The sequence below is a fragment of the Arvicanthis niloticus genome, chromosome 1 (assembly GCF_011762505.2).
Source record: "Arvicanthis niloticus isolate mArvNil1 chromosome 1, mArvNil1.pat.X, whole genome shotgun sequence".
Lineage (NCBI taxonomy): Eukaryota > Metazoa > Chordata > Mammalia > Rodentia > Muridae > Arvicanthis > Arvicanthis niloticus.
Window position 1 is genome coordinate 37,012,951 of NC_047658.1, and position 12,899 is coordinate 37,025,849.

Consider the following 12,899-nt stretch of genomic DNA (forward strand, 5'->3'; position numbering starts at 1 on the left):
TGCCACAAATGCATAGGACTGAGTGAAAGGTCAAAGGCGACAACAATGGCCAATGTTCAAGAACTTTCAAGAGGTTTGTTTCTATTGAGGGATAGGCGACTGGTTCTCTTAGGGGGTATTAGAGGTAAGGGGGCCTCTCCATTCTGGACAGCCTAGGCAACACAGGTATCAGACACTCAGTGGTTATCAAGGACCCGATGAGAAGACCTTGCGGCCAGTAGGCCTCTGGGGATCGACGGTAGGGAAGAAGGACGAGGCTTGCCGCCCAGGAAAGGCTTTTTGAGGCCACAATACCCTAGAAACTCAATACCCTAGATTTGAGTCGGGTCTCCGCATAGAGAGGAGCTGGCAGAGCAGGGCGCGGTCGCCGCAGCCCCTCAGCGCCGCACGCTCCCCGGAGCCCGCCAGGGGGCAGCGCGGCGTCAGGGGCAGGGTGCGGGTACCGGCAGCATCGCCTTCACCTGTTCTGCCTGCCCAGGACCAGACAACTAAGGCTCCTCAACTGGCCGGTCCCAGCTCACTCCCAGGAATCTGTGTGCTCCCCAAGGAGCCACCGCGACTCGCGGAGCCGGCCTCAGCCCGTATCCCAAGGACCCAGGTCCCAGGTGGGCTTGTCCTCTGTCCCCCGCCGCTGTCCCTGCGCCGCGCCCGGAGGCGCCGCGCCGAAGCATCTTTGTCTGCACTCTGCGCGGCCGCGCGGTCTTGAATCCCTTGATTCCCTAAGGTCTCTTTAGAAAGCGTTTCCATCCCGCGTGGCCGGGCGCAGGAGGAGCGGGGGCGGCCGGTGTGGCGGCGGTGAGGGCGGTGCGGGTGCGGGTGCGGGTGCTCCCGGGCCGCGCCGCGTGCGCCCGGTAGAGGCGGCCCTGCGTGCCGTGCGCGGCGTCCGGGGCGCGCCCGCCGCTATCCAGCTTCCCGGGCTCATTAGCAGTCTCGGTGTGCGGCTCGGCGCGGGCTCACAAAGAGCTGCGGCGGCGCCCCGCTCTCGGCCTCGCCGACCCAGTCGGGGGCGGCGGCGCATCGCGCGACCCGCGCGGCCGCAGGTAAGCGGGGCCCGGGGCGCCAGAGTCGCCGCGGCAGCAGCCTGGGTTACCCGGTTACGCGTGGGGGGAGCCGGGGCGCAGTGGGGGGCGCGGATGCTGTGGTCCCAGCGCTCCTTTTCGGACCTTGTGGGGCTCTGGAGCGGCGGAGGGGCATCGTCGACAGAGCGGGCCGCCGCTGGGACCTGGGGGTGCTACGGACCAGCGCCCCTCTCTCTCCGGACCCGCCGGACCCTCCCAACCACTGACCAGCTGCCGGGCGCGGCAGGGATCAGCTGGCAGCTAGGTTATCAGGGGCTTAAGAAGCGGTGGCGAAGGGCTACCCGGTGTGGCCAGAGGAGATGGTCACTCGTTCGGGTCCCCCTATGCTGGGCAGGCTTCTAGTGCGTTCCGGGGGGACGGTCAGGGGGGAGCTGCTTGGCACTGATACCAAGTCCCGGTGCTGGGCGGCAACTCGGGAGTTTGGGGTCGCTGCTGGGTTCGCTGCTTCCAGGCAACCGGTCTTTGATCTGTACCCCCCTCCCCTTTCCCTTTATAATGAGGCCCCGGGGAGAAACTCAGTTAAAAATTCCACACCCCATATTCTCTGGGGTGATGTGGCAGGGACATGCCCCTCAGCCTGGCTACTTCTTCTTGGCAGGCAGAGCCTGCCAAGGGGACTTGGGTCTGGAGGATGAAGGGGAACATTGATCCCAGCTTTTCCAAGCCTTGCTTTCACATGGGGCAGTATGGGCAGCAGGCCTCTATATGCCAAAGCTGTGGGCGAACTTCCCCTGAGTGCGGTAGGGATAAGAGCAGGTACCAATGGGGCTCTGCAACGACCAGCCCTGGCTGTAGGTGCCTTAAATAAAAGCCTGCTAGTCTTAACTTAGAATTTAGTTGTGGAAGACTTTTAATTCTTTAGTATCTGTCTATTTGTATGTGACTTGACAGAGGCCAAACTTAAATCCGAATTTAAATACAGCCAGCTCTCTCAGGCCTTGTGTTAGGTGAAGTTCTTAAACCTTGCTTATTGTCCTTGGCCTTTCTTCATCTCTGAGCTGATTTGTCTCTGGCCTCTTCTTCCTTTATGGATTTGGGAAAAGACAGTGGTTCCAGAAACAAAGACCCACAAGGTTTAAGGGTCCTAGTGAACAACTTTTTCTGAAGTACAGATCTGCAGGTGCCGAGAACCAATGGGCAGTCTTCCTTTGGGGCAGGGTCCCTCCAATGAGGCGAGGCAGGGGCTTTCCTGGTCAGCAGCAGTCTGAGGCAGGGGACTCAGGCCACAGTGGCTGGATGACTGTCCTGCACTCTGACTGCTGGGTGGTCATAGTGTGCTATAGAGAGCCTCTTACAGCTCTGAGACAGAGGGGCAAGTGACACAGACTTGGAACCTGCAGGGACTCCAAGCCATGTGGAAGGCATCAGTGGAATTGGCTATAAGCTGGAGGTGCCAACATTTCTCCTTCCATGACACCATCAAGCCCTTGTCTGCTTGCTCTTGGGACAGTCTCTTGAGTTGGGTGTAACAGTGGACCACCACCCTCAGCTTTTCTCATCTTTCTGGTGTCAGGCAGTAGACTCTCCCCACTGCTGCTTTTCCATGTCTAGGGTGCTGGACTCGACTGAATCAGATGGCCTGTGAGTGGATGTGAACCAGAGTCTTCGAGTTGGAAGGAGCTGACATTGAGAACCAATAGCTTCTGCTTGTCTTCCTCTTTCCCTTGGGAGGCAACCCCAGACCCAAGTGGTAGCTTGTTAACTAGTTTGCATAACCATCCCTGGGATAGTTCTGAACTACACCTTTCTGTTTCTTTCTTCTTCTTTTTTGAATAAAATAGTAGTTTCACAGTAATAATTGGTAGGGATGGTTTGTGAAATGGAGGTGCATAAATATCCGATTTGCCAACTGAGCTAAGAAATGCCAGATAAAAATAAAAGATAATTGTAAAAGACACCAATCACACCCCTGGAGGCTAAGAGGGAGTGTTAAAACACCTTGACTTTTCCTAGACAAAACTGAGGAACTCAGAGGAAAAACACATTTGATAGTGAGGCTGGCATCTGCCAGGTTTTGTCTAGGTTGGGCACTGGTCACTGAGCCCCGTTGGAGGTGCAGAATGGGGTAGTACCTGACCACAGAGGAATCCTCTAGTCCCCGACTTACTGCTGCTTCCTTGTCTGTCCTCTGCTCTCATGTGGCTCAACAGGTGAGGGTCTCCACAGCGGTTCCGTACAAACCTAGGAAAGGATGGGTGTGGAGGTTCTGAACAGCCTCACTGGCCTGGAGGGCCTTCCAAAGCAAATGGCAGCTACCTGCATATCCTGTCCTACAGCCTGTGCCTTTGGTATGGTGGCAGCCTGGGCCATGTGCCCTCTTTTCCTGCTCCCTTGCTGGTGATGAGAGGCATGTAAGCCTCTGGTGAGGGGTGGTGTGACTGCTGGTTGGCAGTCAGGCATTTCTGACATAGGTTACACTTGAGTTGATGGCCCAGGGGCCAGGGGCCAGGGTGCTGCTTAATTTTTCCAATGGAGGATGATTAGGTGACAGCTCTGGTGGGGGGGGCTCTTCTCCTCCAACTCCTCCTCTCCTATGCCCTACCCACCAGCTGGGCCAGGGCCAGCAGGAGTCTCCAAGCAGCCTGCTGGCTGACTCAGCATCATGGGTACTGACTGGCTTCTCGCCTCTCCTGCAGCTGGTCCTCACTCTGTCCCTGTCCGGACATTCAAGGGAACCCTAGGAGGACAGCACCCTCAAGGTCATACTGTCAAGCTCTGTAAAACTTCACCCACTGGAGGGTACTAAAGATGGGCAGCCCCATCTGAGTAGGTTAGTCTTGATTGTGGTTTTGTAACAGGTTTTTTTTTTTTTCTTCTTCATCTGTTTGTGTGGTGGGGAACACACGCAATCCACAGAGTAAGAAGTCAGAGGACAGCTTATGGGAGTTGATGTTCTGCCTCTATCATATATGGGTTCTGGGGATTGAACTCAGCTCGTCAGGCTTGGCAGCAAATGCCTTTACTTGCTGAGAAAGCTCACCGGTCCTGGGTTACCCTTTCTATGCTTGCCCTGAGGTTTCCTAGGGTTGAGCTATGAGACTGGTCCTCCTCAGTCAATCGGGGCAATGCTAGGCTTTCCTAAGTGGTCAATGATTCCCTGTTGCCCACTCTACACCTACGTTCTCGGCCCGATTTCTGTAGCTCTCCCTCCTTAAGCACGATCCCTCAAGTCTGCGCAGCTCCTGGCAGACAGCCCCTGCCTAATTTTCCCTTGTTTTACCACCTACTCTGTCACAGTCTTCCACCTTGGCCCAAGTCGTAGTGTCCATCCTTGATGACTCCAGCCAAGGTGGGCTGTTTCCTTCTCCTCCCTTGACCTCAAGTTGTTAGGTTTGCTCACTCCTCAGAGCATGCTCCGTGGCCCCCTCAGATGCCTGCTTGGCTTGCTCTATGATTTATTCCTCTGTCTGTTTATATACCAGCTCCCTGAACCCCCCTCCATGCGTCGGCACCGCTTCCCGATTGTTAATGCAGCTTGTGTGTCTCCTTAGCACCTAATACCCAGCGGTTCACTTGTATATACAGTACTCATTGTTTCGTGTCTGTCTCTTACTACTCAAATGTAAAGACCATTCACTTCTGTATCCCTAGCATTTAGAATTGTGCCTGGCACATGGCAGATCCTTGGTGCTATTGTGGGATGAATGGATGCCTGAACCCCAAGGGCATTGTTATCTTTGCCTTTCCCTATAACTGGGACTGGAACCAAACGGAATTCATATTTGGATCCTGAAACCTGGTGCAGGATCTTGAGGTCAGTGACAGACAGGGCAGAGCCACAGTACTAGACCCTGCTAGCCTGCTTTTTATGGAGACTAGAAGGGAATGTGGTGGTGAGGCTAACCCAGCTCATATAATGGACCTTCGGGCTCCCTGCTGAAGGTTCTTTTGAATTGTTATTGGCTTAGATTGTCTGCGATCAGGCAGGCCTCACTACCAGACTTAGCCTTTCTTGCTCTTACAGGTGCATCCATGACAATGCACTGGGGGCAGGCCTTCTTGCTCAGCTCTCCTCCTCTTCCATCTTCCTTCTCTTTTTTCTCTAATGCTTTATTCTGCTCCTCATTGTTCTTTGTCACATTTTAGTACACTTGTGTGTGTGTGTGTGTGTGTGTGTGTGTGTATGCACGCTTAGGAACATGAGATTAGAAGACAACTTGGGAAGGCCTTTCTTTCTGCCTGGGTATTTAAATCATGTTGCTTAGTGTCAAGTGCCCTGGTTTTCTGAGCAGTCTTTCAGATCTTCTCTCCCTCACTGGACGTTTCTAAACCTGTCTCGTACACTGTCAGACCCAGTATCTCAAGGGTGCTTAGTTTTTGCCTGTCTGTTCTGGCCAGCTCTCCCTGCTGGATGCCTTTTCTCACCTGACTCCACTGCCTGTGTTCTGACCTCGGAGCTGCCCTGGTTTCCCGAGGAAATGGAAGTAGGAAGAGAAGATGAACTCTAGAATAACAGGAACAGCCTGCCCGTGTCTCTGTCCCCGGGGGCCATGTGCAAGTTTTGGGGTTTGGAGCCTTTCTCTCTCTGTCTAAAATTGTTTTGAGGCATGAACGGAAACCAATATTGAATTGATGCAAGCTTTTGTTGTGATCGAGGTGGCTTCATAGGGATGCCTCTGTGGCTTCAGGCCGGTGGTGGCTTTTTCCTCTTTGACTGGAGAAGCGCCATTTGTGAGTTTCAATGGTAGCCCACTAAGAGAACCTAGCATAGATAGATGCTTTCTGAACTCTGAAGTGTTAATCCAAAGTAAGACACATCTGTTGTTTTGTGATTGAAAGATCAGACGAGGAAGATAAAAGTATGTGGTTGAGATGCCTGCATTGACTGACTACAGGAGTGTTTTCTAGACCCTGAAGCACTCCAGCATCTGAAGGTAGTTTGATGAAGAAGCCAACAGGAGTGAGCCTGCACGGGACAGCTCAGTGTGCAGAGCTTTGGTTCTCTGTGTTTACTGTTTTAAATGGTTTTCTTTCTCACTGGAAGTGCGTGGTGTAGTCGTAATTTGCAGGTGAGAAGCTGAGGACCTGGAAACTGGAGTTGGCCTCAGGGCTTGGAGGGGGTGTGGGCACATCTCCCTCCCGTTGTCCTTTGGGATGGGACATTATAAACTGGGTGGTTCTGGCTAGGACTTGGGACCCTTCCCTATCTGCAGTGCACACAGGGTTAGTTTGCGGTATGTGTTTGGAGAATCTGTTGCTTGATGGGTGGGAATTCGAGTGCCATAGAGATTAGGAGGTGGGCTGGGGGTCATCAGAACAGCTGCCGTTGGTGGGACCCTAGGTGCTTAATATTTTACACTTGAAGTGAACATGGACTCAGCATTTCTGGTCTCCAGAATCAGTGGCAGAAGGGCATGCTTGGTCTGGAGCCACTCAGCCACTTCTGAGGAAACCTAAATTAGTAAGTGGCAACTAGAAGAGTGAAGTCGGCCTTTAGAATTCTCAGTTGATATGAGTACACATATATGTGTGTTTATGTGTGCGCGTGTTTTGTTTTTGTTGTGTTTGATTTTATATTCCTGGAATTGATTCCCAGCAAGGGAACGCTAAATATGAATGACTCTGAACCATTGTGTGCATTGTTAATTTAAAAATATATATAGTTTATGGCTTTTCCCAGTTGGTTTGATTAGCAATTTTCTTGAGGAATTTATTGTTTCCTGAACAGGAGAGCCATCAATTGAGTGAGTGCGTGCATTTAGGGATGATGGATTTCTCAGGTCTCTCTGACAGCAAGCGTGTGCGTTGTTCACATAAAACGCAGTTTCTGGGTCTTTTGGTGTAGTAAGTGAGCCATGTGCTGTAACATCTGTCCGTATTATCCAGAGCTGCTGACATCTGTCACGGGTAGGGTAGAGCAGAATGGGACATGTGTGAAGAATCGGAGGCTCAGGAGTGGGCGTGGCCTGCCGTCTTCCCTCCACTGTGACTAGGCTTGTCCTGAGAAGGGCACACATACATCTGCACTACTTTCTTCACCAGCCTGAGTGATGGTGAGGGTGAAGTGCAATCTGGATGTGTGCACACGTTCCTCAGGCAATGTAGTCATACATCAGGGTGTACATGTACATGTATAAGCATGTGTGAGCACGTGTGTATGTGTGAGTGTACATGTGTATGTGTATGAGAGAGAGACAGAGACAGACACACAGTGCACACACACACACACACACACACACACACACACAGAGAGAGAGAGAGAGAGAGAGAGAGAGAGAGAGAGAGAGAGAGAGAGAGAGAGAGATCCTGCCTGCTATGTCTCAGTTTCAGGTTCTGGCTGGTGACTGTGGTAACTGCTGCCTGACTGACATGTGAGCCAATTCTGGCTGTGGATCCTAGACAGATCTTGAGCCCCAGAGGCAGGAGTGAGTCCATCTTGGCATCTGTTCTCCAGGGAATGGCACTGAGTATGGTCAGTTTTCTTAACCCACATCCCTGCTAGATGTCTCACTTTGTGGTAAAGATTCCCCTGGGAACGGTTTCTGCTCTTTGAGTGCCAGGGCCCTGCAGCTTGTGGGGGGGGGCCGCCATTGGTTCTGGGGCCCTGTCTTTGTGATGCTTTGGGTTGGAAACTGCCAGTCTTGACTTACTCCTGGGCATTAGCCGAGTTTAGCTTTGAAATTATTTCCATTTTAGCAAGTACTGATTTTCTCCTTGATCACAGGCAGATCTTTGCTTGATCAGCAGTGGTGACGGCAGCTGCTATACTTGATTTGCTCTTCCCCCTGGGGCAGTTTCACCCCCAACTTGCATTGATCCCATGTGGAGGGCTGTTCTGAGGGAGCCTGGACTGGTAGTGTTCCCCGCCCTTTGCTTTTTGAAACCATGCCTTTAATCCATGTATATATCATTTGATTTATCCATTATATATGATATTTATTTAGTAAAGGAAGTGGGGGATAGGGAGGTTTCTGGGCATTTCAAGGGTAGCCTCTCACCTAGCCATTATCATTTACTGACTGGATACACAGGAACTTCTCTATACTCAAACTAAGGAGTCAAATGCTTTACTTTAATTGCCTGTAAGTCCCTTTGTTGAGGGCTCTCTATTCATCCATCCATCCATCCATCCATCCATCCATCCATCCATCCATCCGTCTATCCAATGAGTATTTTCTGAGTACTTGCTGAATCTTTCTTCTCTGTTCCCTGTGTAGAGCTGTATGAAGTTGGCATAGGGTGAGATGAGGAGGGGTGGTGGTGGGGGAGGCTGCTGGAGAGTGTTTATACCAGAGCTCAGTCATAGATTTTGGTCCAGGGTCTTCTCAGAGATTCATAAACTGGGAGGTATGTGTACCCAGGGTGGGGGTGGGAGGTTACTGTTCACAGTCCTTATTCTGGAGAAGGGGCTGAATTTGCCCTTTTGGAGCAGAAGAGCTATCCTTTGTGGGAAATCCAGGGCATAGGGGAAGGACTAGTTTCCTGGTATTAGGACTAGTTAGACTGTGTTGGTCAGGACCCAGATGGGTACACAATGTTTATGCATCCTGACTGGTAGGTCTGGAACTGCCTTGGCTGGTCCTGAGGGGTTAGGAAGAGAGCAGATGAAGTGAGCATAATACAGTTTTACTGAGCAAGCTATAGTGGATTTTCTGGGACTGCGCCTCTAGACCTGATAGTAGGATCATGGGTGAATGGCTGTGAGGGGCATTACAGTGGTCACATCCACAGGCGAGGTGATACACAGAGGGACGAGGTGATACACAGAGGGACGTAGGATAGAATAAGGCTCAGTTGGGGGCCTGGGGCCATGCTAAGGTCACCAAGAGGGGTTCTCTGAGGATAGAAGAGAAGGTTTTCCAGGGTCCCCCTCCTTCCCCAGGGTGCTCTGTAGGAGGCCATGGCTGCTTCGTCCCAGCCTCGTGAGCATTGGATGTTTAATTTCACCCTTTAGAGATTTATAGGCTTGCTAGATTAAATTGCCCCTGCACTTCTACAGGCACGACAAGATCTATGACAAATCAGACATCACGTTATTAATTTGCTCACACAGAGTTAACCTGTGCAGCTTCGCCTGACTTACCCTAGGCTAAGCTCAGACCCCAGGAAATAAGTTTCCAGTCGTCTGCAGAGAGAAGGTGGCTCTCAGGACAGCCTTGCAGCAGGACGTATCAGCTAAGCACCCCCTTGTCTGCACACAGCCAGTCTTGGCCTACCTGGGACACAAGTGACAATGCCCTGGCCTCCCATGGCTTTCTGGCTGCCGCTGCTGCTTCTGGGCTGGCTATGGCTCAGGGGTAAGGCAGAGCTGTGGTTGTGGTCAGATATCCTGAGTCCTTCTGTTGGGCAGGAACTGGGATCCCAGCCTTAACAGCATAGCAGCAGTGAGAGGATGTCTGAGTGCCGCTTCCTCTTCCCCTTTAGTTTCCCATAGGATGAAGCAACCATTATTCTCTTTGGGCTGCCCTTCCTCCAGCATGCCAGGCAGCAGCAGTCCAGGCTGCAAAGGTGCCCATCTTTGGAAACACAGCCAGCCTGTTCTATTCTTTGACTCAGTGGGAGGTGTGGGGCTGTATCCTTTCCCATGAGGTCATAGTGGCCTCATCACCCTCTGGCCTCTTACTCTCAGGTACTAGAGCTGGGACTGAACTGCTCATAGTTGGAAGACAGGACTTAGAGGGAAGCTGCACTTGGTGTGTGTGTGTGTGTGTGTGTGTGACACTGTGTGCAGACCCTCCCGCCATCTTGATGGTTTTTATCAAACACTTGGGGTTTATACTGCAGTTCCCACTGACTGAGTCTCCAGTCCACCTTGTTTGAGAGCATGGTGTAGTTAATGTCTCACAGGCCACAGAAGAACTGTTTTATTAACATTGCTACCTTGCTGTGCCCACACTGGAGTGATTGCAGTGGAAACCAATGCTATATTCTAGACATGGGCCTTTGCTGTGCTGCCTCGGTCAGCCACTCCCGTGGAACTAGGAAAGACCCATAGAAGTCACACATGTCTGTAGAAATGCAAGCAGAACTTATTCTCCTAGTGGCCACCCCTCATTAGGTGGCATTACCTTTGGTTTCCAGGTTTAGGTGGAGGCTCACTTTTGTCCTGGTCACCCAGTTTCTTGCAGTGAGCAGCATGCTGTCATTTGTATTTCTGTATTGGAAGCCAGCCAAGCTGATAGTCACCTGCAGTCCTCAACTGATAGTCCTTTTCTAGAGTCAATGCTCACTGACTGCTTAGACCTTACATCTTAGGCCTTGGCGCCTTGATGTTTTTCTTTTGCATACCCATCTTTAGTGTAATCTATTTTAACAAATACCTAAAATCCAACAATGCACTGTATAATCTACGAGAAAAAGCCAGACAGCCACATAGGGAAAGGGATAGGGAATGTTATATATGCACAGTGCATGAATGCCCACACACACACCACACACACACATACACACACACACACCACATACACACATATACACACCACACACACACACACCACATACACACACACACCACACACACATGCACACACATCACACACACACACATATACATACACACACCACACACACATACACCACACAAACATACACACACACACACCACACATACACACATATACACACACCACACACACATGCACAGATACCACACATACACACACCACACACACATACACACACACACCACACCACACACATACACACACACACCACACCACACACATACACACACACACCACACATACACACACATATGCACACACATCACACATACACACATACACACACATACCACACATACACACACACCACACCACATACATACACACACACACCACACACACACCACACATACACACATACACACACACCACACACACACATACACCACACACACACATACACGCCACACATACACATACATACACCACACACACACATACACACCATACACACACACACCACACATACACACACACCACACACCACACACACATACACACACACACATACACACCACACATACACACATACACACATACCATACACACACCACACACATACACACAGTACACTATATAGACAAAAAGGTTCCAAACTCTGTCCAGCTATTAGGGAAATGCAAAGCAAATCATAGCTGACATAACACCCCACATACACCAGGCTAGCTGTGATCAACAGCAGGCAGTGATAGGCGTAGGGAGGCTGTGGAGTAACTGGAATTGTCATTGCCTGTTACCTATAAATCCTCACAGCTGCCTGGGGAAGGTATCTCATAGTATCCGCCCAAGTTAAACTCACATGGGCAGCTTCACGAGCAGCGTCAATCCCAGTAAATACACAGCGTGTACACAGGCTCCAACACCTGAGTGCCCTAAGCCCTATGGACGTTGCCTTTGGTGTCAGTGATTTACAAACTAATTAAGGATCTGTAAACGAGAGCCTCCAGGGTTATCTGGGTAGGCCCTGAATACTACTTTAAGGGTCTTTATAGGAGAGTCAGAAGGAGGCTGGCCACTGAGAGAAAAGGGCAAGATGCAGGTAAAGCCAGAGATTCCTATGGTGCAGCTACAACATAAGGAACACCAGTAGCCGTAAAACAAACAAACAAACAAAAAACAAAAAAACCTGGATGACACACAGGATGGACTGTTTCCAGAATCCTTCTGTAGAGGTCATGGCCCTGCTGACACCTTAATGTCCACCTACCCAAACCACCAAGAACTGTGAGAATGTAATGTGTTTTAAGCTACTCAGTTCCGTGATGATTTGTAATAGCAGTCACAAGAAACTAATACAGCTGCCAAGAGACACCGGCAGGTGTCCACAACTGCATGGCGATGACTGTCAGCCCGCAGACAAACCACATAACTGTCCACAGAAGAGAGAATGAGGATGCCGAGTTTAGTTCTCACACAGAATACAACACAGCAAGCGGGGACTTGGGAATCTGCCAGTGTGTGTCATGGGACAGATGGGTCTTTCCACACGATGTCGAGTGAAGTCCCAAGTCCTTGAGTCTGTGCTGCCTGAGTCAGTTTACATGACATACAGCTTCATCCGTGTCAGGTGCTGTCCTTGCAGATGGTAAGTGGAGGCCACCTAGGATGGAAATGGACCTCCTTCAGGGCAGGTATGTTCCATGTATGATATGTAGAACTTTTAGTCCACATATTGTATTTCAATAAAACATTTAAAGTAGAGTGGCATATCACTTTGAATTTTCATGGAGAACTTTAGTTGACTGACTGCTGGCTTGTTTTACTGATGCTTAACATGAGATGACTGGTGCTTAACATGAGATAAATTCTTCCATTACATTGAATGCTTATTCATTTATAGTCACCAACTGTATTTGGAGAATAGGGAAACCAGACAGTGCACTGAGATCCTTCCAGATTTAATTGTATGGAGATGTAACTTAGATAATGTGAGTTTTTTCTTTCTACACCTAGAAGAAGTTTTGGTTTGGATGGGTATTCTCCAAAGGCCAGCTTCTTTCTAAAGCAAACCAGAACCAATGAGTCCAAATGTCAAAGCATCCTAGTGGTTTTTTTTGTTTGTTTGTTTTTTTGTTTTTTTGTTTTTTTGTTTTTTGTTTTTTTGTTTTTTTTTTTTTTTTTGTTTTTTTGTTTGTGTTTGTGTTTTTTTTTGTTTGTTTTTCATTGAGCAGGAATCTAAGGGCTTGAAGAAATGCAATCAGGTACTTAATGCATGGACAACTCCTAATTGCATGGGACATTGCCTTTCCAGTGACAGTTCTTTTGGTTGGCCTCACATTCTTGTGTTGGGGACTGCACTAGTCCCACGTTGGGGTGGCCAAAAAATGTCTCAGCCTGAGCAAAAGGTTGAGGCCCGGGCCGACCCACATTTGGGCGG

The 12,899-nt window shown here is 50.1% G+C and overlaps 1 protein-coding gene across 5 annotated transcripts in view; it reads left to right on the plus strand.

Moving 5' to 3' along the window:
• The first annotated feature begins 421 nt into the window (after window positions 1–421).
• Apba2 (amyloid beta precursor protein binding family A member 2) overlaps window positions 422–12,899 on the plus strand; it is a 232,012-nt gene continuing 219,534 nt past the window's right edge. For 3 of the 5 annotated variants that reach the window (XM_076935320.1, XM_034521737.2, XM_076935329.1), the window contains exon 1: window positions 896–1,040. The gene's annotated coding sequence lies outside the window, so the exon portion shown is untranslated. Of the gene's footprint in view, window positions 606–858; window positions 1,041–12,899 lie in introns of those variants that run through there. The other 2 variants (XM_034521728.2, XM_034521720.2) reach the window with 2 other exon arrangements.